The sequence below is a fragment of the Bos indicus genome, chromosome 5 (assembly GCF_029378745.1).
Source record: "Bos indicus isolate NIAB-ARS_2022 breed Sahiwal x Tharparkar chromosome 5, NIAB-ARS_B.indTharparkar_mat_pri_1.0, whole genome shotgun sequence".
Taxonomy (NCBI): Eukaryota; Metazoa; Chordata; class Mammalia; order Artiodactyla; family Bovidae; genus Bos; species Bos indicus.
Genome location: NC_091764.1, coordinates 40,821,505 through 40,831,586, shown reverse-complemented (window position 1 = coordinate 40,831,586; position 10,082 = coordinate 40,821,505).

Here is a 10,082-nt window from a genome sequence, read left to right as displayed (position 1 = left end):
AAATAAATCCATAGAGAAGGTAGAGCATACAGATTGTGTTCTTTTCATCTTAGAATAAATTTATCTGTTTTCTACTTCAGGACTGCAAAGCAAGAATGAGTTGAACTGGCCTGAAAGGAATTCCTTTGTAGGCATCATTTACCAGTCAGGGTGCAGTAAGAAGACTCTGAATGGAGTTGAGAGGTGGTTGGAGAGAGAAAAAAAGCCTAGTTCTAGCTCTATTATTGCCAGCAGAGTGTCACTGCACTCTCAAGATCTCAGTTTCCTGATTTTCAATAAGGGAGTTGGATTAGAATGACTTCTGAGTTCCTATATAGTCCTGATGTTCTGTCAAGTCTGTCCTTTCCTTTCTAAAAGTCAGTGATTGGTGAGGGAATCTACATGTGCCCTGTGTAAACCCATGATCATATTATGAACTTTGATTCACTTTATTTTATCTTTTCAGAAGAAACCGTCATAGGTATTTTCTCATACAGAAGTCACTTTACTTCCTGTATTACTCTAATTATGTAGACTTCTCTAACTTCTCCAGATTTGTTAAGTCATCTTTAAAGGTTCTTGACTCATAACTTCTTTTCAATGTCTTTGAGACAAGACACGTATTAAAGTAACTAAATAAGATAAGCTCCTTGTTTCACAATTTGCTTCCTTCCTAAAAGTAACTGGTGTTTTATGGATTCCTTTGACCAAAGAGTACTCTACACTGGTATTTTCAAGGCCTAATGAGACAGCATGTTAAAAAGCAGAGGCATTACTTTGCCAACAAAGATCTGTCTAGTCAAAGCTATGGTTTTTCCAGAAGTCATGTATGGATGTGAGAGTTGGACTATAAAGAAAGCCGAGTGCCAAAGAATTGATGCTTTTGAACTGCATTTGAGAGACTCTTGAGAGTCCCTTGGACTGCAAGGAGATCCAACCAGTCAATCCTAAAGGTAATGAGTCCTGAATATTCATTGGAAGGACTGATCCTGAAGCTGACACTCCAATACTTTGGCCACCTGATGTGAAGAACTGACTCATTAGAAAAGACTCTGTTACAGGCTAAATTCTTGTGTTGGAATCCTAACACCCTTTCCCTGTGTTATCTCTACAGTGAGACTCAGAGAAGTAAAGTAACTTGCTGGGGTTTGAACCTCAAGAACTCTGAATTTAATTACCATGTTCATGTTTAAGAAGACAATCAGCTGAGTAAATTAGGTAAGTTGTTGGAAATCAGTAAAATTGAGATGTATCATGCAGCCAAAAGCACATGTCATGGATTCAGAGGGTCTCAATTCAAATCTCTACTTTGCTACTTACAAGATATGTAATATTAAGACTGTTAACTACACTGAAATTATTTTTCTCTCTTTTGCTCTCACCCTCCAAGAAAACCTCAATAATTTCTAAAATTTTCTTTTTCATTAACAACAGTAACAACAAAAAATCCTGGTAATAATTTGTTAAACTTTTTCTTACACACTAATGAGTTGTGGGCCACATTTGAAAAGCAGTACATCATGCAGCTTTTGTGGTCAAATGTAGAAAATCTTCTCAATTAGTGGTCTTAGCTCAGAGTTGTGGGATTCTGTAGTCTTCAGTTACCTAAAAAACAGCTCATAAGAAGGAAGTCACATTCCCTTAGTGAAAAGAAATGCATGCAATAATGAATATGATGCATTAATTTTATTTTTGCTCTGCTGACCATTGCTCACCTGTTCTCTCCTCTAGTGTCCTGACAGAGTAGGCACAATGAATAAAGAGCCAAGTTACTGGAAAAATACCTGGAAAAAAACAAACAGTTTTCTCATGACACTGTCCCTACATGGGTGAATGCTGCTGGGTCCTCTACCTCTCATCATGGTTTGAACTTACTTAACCTCCTAGGCTGTCCCAGTAGCTCAGTGGTAAAGAATTCACCTACAATGCAGGAGACACAGGAGATGCTGGTTTGATCCCTGGGTCAGGGGGATTCCCTGGAGGAGGAAATGGCAACCAATCCAGTATTCTTGGGCTTCCCTTGTGGCTTAGCTGGTAAAGAATCCACGTGCAATGTGGGAGACCTGTGTTCAATTCCTGGGTTGGGAAGGTCCTCTGAAGAAGGAAACAGCTACCCACTCCAGTATTCTGGCCTGGAGAATTCCATGGACTGTATACTCTGTGGGATCACAAAGAGATGGACACAACTGAATGACTTTCACTTCCAGTATTCTTACTGGGAAAATCCCAAGGACAGAGGAGCCTGGTGGGCTACAGTTCACAGGATAGAAAAGAGGGTGCAACTGAGTGACTAAACAACAACAACAAACCTTCTAGATACCGGAAGAGAATTGGGATAATTACAGGTTTCTCATGTAGGGTATTGTAAGTGGCATTAACTACCTCAAAGCGGGAAAGAGCACGTGTAGTCTTGCAAGGGTACACACACACACACACACACACACACACACACACACTTCTCACAAGGTATGCAAGGTTCAAGAACAAAGTCAGAAAAAAAATTAGCTCCAAGAAATAAGATGACTTATGGGCAATAACTTTTAATGCATTAACTTGACCAGTAAACAAACATCAGCTAGTGTATTCCAGTCTCATCAGTTTTCTCAATCAAGTAACTCTCTCCTCTTCTCTTGGGAAGGAGCTAGTAAAAGAGTAAGAGAATGATGGCAGCTTCTTCCCCAGAACATCCTCAAGGGCAGTTAAGTATGGAATGAAAATCTCTATCACCCCCTGAAAGGTTAGAACTATTAGTGATAGTACCTATTCTATGACTAATCCAAGAAAGGAATGTAAGGAAAAGAAGAGACAAGTTGCCTCTACAATGTCATTAACATTTTTAGATGTGCTTTTATGTATGCCACAAAACGAAGAAATACTAAAAATTCATAAACCCAGGTAGACTAATTATCACACAAAAAAACTAAAACACAGTGTATTATCCCCCTGAAGGAATATATCAGAACCTCCCTTAGGTCAAGGATGGAAGGTGTATAGTTTGAAAACTCCTCTAGTAATTCTGAAAAGTCCTTTAGGTTCTCTTCCATCCCTCTCCCTCTACACAAAAATTGAGAACTTAGCAAGATTTCAAGCAAGAAGGGAAGAATGCAATGAGTCTCTAGAGCATACCAATATTTTTGTGACTTAAGCAAATAAAATTAATCTTTTGAAATAGACCAAGGATCTTCTAGAAAATTGGGAGAATTCCAAGAGAGGATGGACTCCAAGAAGCCAAAAGCATAGATTGTTTCAAGGTAGAAGGAGTAGTTAACAACATCAAATGCTGCTGATTAGTCAGAAACACTAATATATTATTATTTTTATTGCTAATAATGCACCAGGTATTTTGTATGTGTTATCCTTTTTGATCTCTCAAGGACTGCATGAAGTAAAAATGAAAACTAGAGGCATTAAATAACTTACTTGGATTTAAATTCAAGTCTGTATGATTCCAAAGCCTGTCCTCTCTTCAAGCCATTCTGAGGTTGGTGGTGGTTTTGGTAAAATGTGGGGCATGGGAGACAGCACTCTGATGATGTTGCCTATGGGAATAAGAGAAGGTAGGCAACAAGGACACCAAAGCTCAACTGTGACAAAGAATGAGAGATGGAACCAGAAAGGAGAAATGGAGTCCAGCTTATGCATTGTTTTGTTTATAAGATGCAAGTTACTGTAGTGATTAAGATCACATGCTCTTCATCCAGACTGGGGTGATTGGAGTTCTAGGCTGCTCATCAGCTAGGTATTACTCAATCTCACAGTGCCTCTGGGGGCTTACCTCAGACGACATGTGTGAAGACGAAAGGGAAGCTAATATGTGGAAAGTACTTACTAAGTGTTATTTCAAAAGTTTATATGCTGAGAGAAAGGAGAACATGAAGAGGATAGCATTGGTAAAGATTCTGTGATTCTATATCTAAATAGATCTTCAGTTAAGTTCCATCACTCAGTTGTGTCTGACTCTTTGAGACCCCATGGACTTGAGCATGCCAGGCTTCCCTGTCCATCATCAATTCCTGGAGTTAACTCAAACTCCCGTCCTTTGAGTCAGTGATGTCATCCAACCATCTCATCCTCTGTCGTCCCCTTCTCCTCCAGCCTTTAATCTTTCCCAGCATCAGGGTCTTTTCATATGAGTCAGTTCTTCACATCAGGTGGCCAAAGTATTGGAATTTCAGCTTCAGCATCAGCCCTTTCAATGAATATTCAGGACTGATTTCCTTTAGGATTGACTTGTTGGATCTCCTTGCAGCCCAAAGGACTCTCAAGAGCTTCTCCAACACCACAGTTCAAAAGCATCAATTCTTCAGTGCTTAGCTTTCTTTATAGTCCAACTCTCACATCCATACATGACTGCAAGAAAAACCATAACTTTGACCAGATGGACCTTTGTTGGCAAAGTAACATCTCTGCTTTCTAATATTCTGTCTAAGTTGGTCATAACTTTTCTTCCAAGGAGTGTCTTTTAATTTCATTGCTGAAGTCACCATCTGCAGCGATCTTGGAGCCCAAGAAAATAAAATCTGTCAGTTTCTATTGTTTCTCCATCTGTTTGCCATGAAGTGATCGGACCAGATACCATGATCTTAGTTTTCTGAATGTTGAGTTTCAAGCCAACTTTTTCACTCTGCTCTTTCACTTTCATCTAGAGGCTCTTTAGTTCTTCGCTTTCTGTCATAAGTGTGGTGTCATCTGCATATCTGAGGTTATTGATATTTCTCCCGGCAATCTTCATTCCAGCTTGTGCTTCATCCAGTCCAGCATTTCTCATGATGTACTCTGCACATAATTTAAATAAGCAGGGTGACAATATACAGGTTTGGCATGCTCCTTTCCTGATTTGGAACCAGTCTGCTATTCTATATGCTTCTTGACCTGCATATAGATTTCTCAGGAGGCAGGTCAGGTGGTCTGGTATTCCCATCTCTTGAAGAATTTTCTACAGTTCGTGGTGATCCACAAGTCAAGGGCTTTGGCATTATCAATAAAACGGAAGTAGATGTTTTTCTTGCTTTTTTGACGATCCAGCGGATATTGGCAATTTGACCCCTGGTTCCTCTGCCTTTTGTAAATCCAGCTTGAACATCTGGAAGATCATGGTTCACATATTGCTGAAGCCTTGCTTGGAGAATTTTGAGCATTATTTTGCTAGTGTGTGAGATGGGTGCAACTGTGTGGTAGTTTGAGCATTCTTTGGCATTGCCTTTCTTTGGGATTGGAATGAAAACTGACCTTTTCCAGTCCTGTGGCCACTTCTGAGTTTTCCAAATTTGCTGACTTATTGAGTGCAGCATTTCACAGCATCATCTTTTAGGATGTGAAATAGCTCAACTGGAATTCCATCACCTCCACTAGCTTTGTTCATAGTGATGCTTAAGGCCCACTTGACTTCACATTCCAGGATGTCTGGCTCTAGGTCAGTGATCACACCATCATGATTATCTGGGTCATGAAGATCTTTTTTGTACAGTTCTTCTGTGTATTCTTGACACCTCTTCTTAATATCTTCTGCTTCTGTTAGGCCCATACAATTCCTGTCCTTTATTGTGCCCATCTTTGCATGAAATGTTCCCTTGCTATCTCTAATTTTCTTGAAGAGATCTCTAGTCTTTCCCATTCTATTGTTTTCCTTTATTTCTTTGCAGTGATCGCTGAGGAAGGCTTTCTTACTCTGCATTCAAATGGGTATATCTTTCCTTTTCTCCTTTGCCTTTCACTTCTCTTCTTTTCACAGCTATTTGTAAGGCCTACTCAGACAACCATTTTGCCTTCTTCCATTTCTTTTTCTTGGGGATGGTCTTGATCACAGCCTCCTTGTACAGTGTCACGAACCTCTGTCCATAGTGTCTCAGGCACTCTATCAGATGTAATCCCTTGAATCTATTTGTCACTTCTAATGTATAATTGAAAGGGATTTTATTTAGTTCATACCTGAATGGTCTAGTGGGTTTCCCTACTTTCTTCAATTTGTCAGTTGAGTGTATGTTTCTCGATTCTTATCTCATCACAACAATGATTTGGGGTGACGGACATTAAAGCCCTTGGTGCATCACAACTCTCAGGTCTTGAACAAACCATGTCAGAGCTCTTAGACAAATCAGTGTTACAACTCTATTTTATTTAGAAGATAGCAGGAGAATCCATTCTCGAAGAAGAGAAGAGAGAGGAGCAGCATGCTAGTGCATCCGGGGCAGGGGGGGTGGGGTGGGTGGGGAGGGGGAGGGGGGTAGAGACAGAGAGAGAGTGCTTGGCTCCTCCTTTTATGTTTTCTTCCCCCTGGGCCTGCTTTATGCAAATTGGGCTCAGACAGGAGTGCTGTTCTACCTGAAGCCCTCACTCTGGTCCTCGGACCTTTCTCTGACCTTCCTTTGTTCTATTTTCGCTGTCTTTTCCCTTCCTTGTCTTTTAGCCACTGCCATTTTTGACTCCTTTTCCTAACAAATTTCTACCTAACAAATTTAAGTCTGAATTTGGCAATAAGCAGCCCATGATCTGAGCCTAACTAACTACCTAACAAATTTAACTACCTAACTACCTAACAAATTTAAGTCTGAATTTGGCAATAAGGAGCCCATGATCTGAGCCACAGTCAGCTTCTGGTCTTGTTTTTGTTGATGGTATAGAGCTTCTCCATCTTTGGCTGCAAAGAATATAATCAATCTGATTTCAGTTTTGACCATCTGGTGATGTCCATGTGAAGAGTCTTCTCTTGTGTTGTTGGAAGAGGATGTTTGCTATGACCAGTGCATTCTCTTGGCAAAACTGTATTAGCCTTTGCAATGCTTCATTCTGTACTCCAAGGCCAAATTTTCTTGTTACTCCAGGTGATTCTTGACTTCCTACTTTTGCATTCTAGTCCCCATAATGAAAAAGACATATTTTTTGTGTGTATGAGTTCTAGAAGGTCTTGTAGGTCTTTATAGAACCTTTCAACTTCAGCTTCTTTAGCATTATTGGTCGGGGCATGGACTTGTATTACTGTGATATTGATTACTGTGATATTGAATGGAGCAGTGGCTGCACAATGCTAGCGCAGTGGCTGTGTGGCACTGGAGTTACTTTGAGATACCCCACCTCCAAGGGCAAAGGAGAAGCCCCATAAAGATGGTAGAAGGGGTGAAATCATGTTTAGCATCAAACCCTATACCCACCAGAGATGCCCAGAGGGCTTAAACATACCTTGTGCACACCAGGACTCAGAGAGCCTGCAGTGACTGAGACAGAACTGTGTTTGAGTGTCTCCTGAGGAGGCACTGGTCAGCAGTGGATTGCTGCAGGGGCAGGGGCTCTGGGTGCAGCAGACCTGGGTATGGCATAAGCCCTCTTGGAGGAGGTCACTATTAACTCTACCATAGAGCTGCCAGAACTTACACAAGACTGGGGAACAGAAGCTTAGAGGGCACAAACAGAACCTTGTATGCACCAGGGCCCAGGAGAAAGGAGCAGTGACCCCAGAAGAGACTGACTCAGACTTGCCCATGAGTGCCCAGGAATCTCCAGTGGAGGTGTGGGTCAGTGGTGGTCTGCTGCAGGGTTGGGGGCACTGAGCATAGCAGTGCCTGCATGGGACCTTTTAAAGGAGGTCGCCATTATCTTCATTACCTCCACCATAGTTTGGCCTCAGGTCAAATAACAGGGAGGGAACACAGCCCTGCCTTCAAGAGAAAATTGGATTAAAGATTTATTGAGCATGGCCCCACCCATCAGAAGACCCAGTTTTCCCCTCAGTCAGTCTCTCCCATCAGAAACCTTCCATAAGTCTCTTATCCTTCTCCATCAGAGGGCAGACAGACTGAAAACCACAATCACAGAAAACTAACCAATCTAATCACATGGACCACAGCCTTGTTTATCTCAATGAAACTATGAACCATGTTGTGGAGGGCCACCAAAGACAGATGGGTCATGGTGGAGCGGTCTGACTGAATGTAGTCCACTGGAGAAGGGAATGGCAAACCACTTCAGGATTCTTGCCTTGAGAACCCCATGGATGGTATGAAATAGATCTCAGCTAGGAGAAAAGGTTGCATGCTCAATCACTTCAGTCCTGTCCAACTTTGTGACCTTTGAAATGAATCCTGACAGGCTCCTCCATCTATGGGATTCTCCAGTAAAGAATACTGGAGTGGGTTGCCCTGCTCACCTCCAGGAGATCTTCCTGACCCAGGGATCAAACCTGAGTCTCCTTCATTGCAGGCAAATTCTTCACTCCTGAGCCACCAGGGAAGCCCTAGGAGAAAAGGCCGCTGCTGCTGTTGCTAAGTCGCTTCAGTCGTGTCTGACTCTGCACGACCCCATAGACGGCAGCCCGCCAGGCTCCCCCTTCCCTGGGATTCTCCAAGCAAGAACACTGGAGTGGGTTGCCATTTCCTTCTCCAGTGCATGAAAATGAAAAGTGAAAGTGAAGTTGCTCAGTCGCGTCCGACTCTTCAAGACCCCATGGACTGCAGCCTACCAGGCTCCTCTGCCCATGGGATTTTCCAGGCAAGAGTACTGGAGTGGGGTGCCATTGGCTTCTTCTAGGAGAAAAGGCTAGATCTTAGCTAAAGACGGGCTTCCCTGGTAGCTCAACTGGTAAAGGAATCTGCTTGCAATGCATGAGACCCTGGTTCGATTTCTGGGTCAAGAAGATCTCCTGGAGAAGGGATAGGCTACCCATTCCAGTATTCTTGCCTGGAGAATCCCCGTGGACAGAGAGGAGCTTGGCGGGCTACAGTCCATGGTAGCAATGAGTAGCAATGAGTCAGACAAGACTGAGTGACTAAGCCTAGCACAGCACAAGCTAAAGATAGAATTGATAAAGAATTAGCAATCACTCCTGTTAACCAGTGTCTTAGTCTGTTGCCGGGAGCCAGCACGGGAGTCCCCACTCATGACAAGGTCATGCGGGAGAACTCTGATGGGCAAGGTGAGTCAGAGCTCGAGGGGCACCCCCCCTGGTCTGCCTGAGCATCTATCCCCAAACCAAAATCTGTCTGTTTTACTATTTTACGACTTTCACCAACTCTTCTGCCGTTAATGGGGTGCTATCCCCGACCACATTTCTCTGTAAGAAAATCAACTTAAAACTCTAGTTAATAAGAAACATGTAAAATATCATGTATGAAACGAGATGCCAGTCCAGGTTCAATGCACGATACTGGATGCTTGGGGCTGGTGCACTGGGACGACCCAGAGGGATGGTATGGGGAGGGAGGAGGGAGGAGGGTTCAGGATGGGGAACACATGTATACCTGTGGTGGATTCATTTTGATATTTGGCAAAACTAATACAATTATGTAAAGTTTAAAAATAAAATAAAATTAATTAAAAAAAAAAAAAAAGTCTCCTGGACATAATAGGAGTGTTTCAATTCAAACCCCTCTGATGACTTTCTAGCTTGCCTGACAGGTTTGTTCAGATTCACAGCCTCCCAACCACGAGAGGCACAGGAAGCTTAAGATATTCTAACAATGCAGAGCTTCTCAGAGAGTTAAAATTGTTAAAATAGAACTAGTAGAGGATTTCTTTGTTGAGCTAATGCTTGCTGCCAAGTTTCCATATCCCTTACCTACTGTGTCCCTGGGAGTGTATTGATTAATATAGTTGGTGTATAGAAATGTAAGTAGTAGCTTTAATGTTTGTAACCTTGGACCCTTGAGTTAATTCTTTTCTTGTTATAGCCCACCACACTTTTGCCCTATAGGAATGCAACTTTATCTAATGCTTCCAGAGGGTGGCGCCTGACTTTAGAATAATCACCTTTACAGAAAAATAAGTTTTCTGAAGAAAGGGTCATAAAATGTTAACAGGCCTCCTGGCCAGAAGATGATGTAAATCACCTAAAACTTTTGCATATAATAAGTTTGCAGAAAGAAAGCCTGGCTTCGATAAGGATCAAGAACTGCTGACCTTGCATGACTCTACCCCTTCCCCCATTATCCTCTATGCACAACTTAAGGTATAAAAACTACTTTGGAAAATAAAGTGCGGGCCTTGCTCATCAGGCTTGGTCTCCCCGTGTCGTTCTTTCTCTTTCCTTTTCCCTTTCAGGCTGATTTCCTGGAGCGCAGGGACCCTCTGCATTCACTTTCCTGCCTGGGCTTCTAAGACCCACTAGAGAAGGT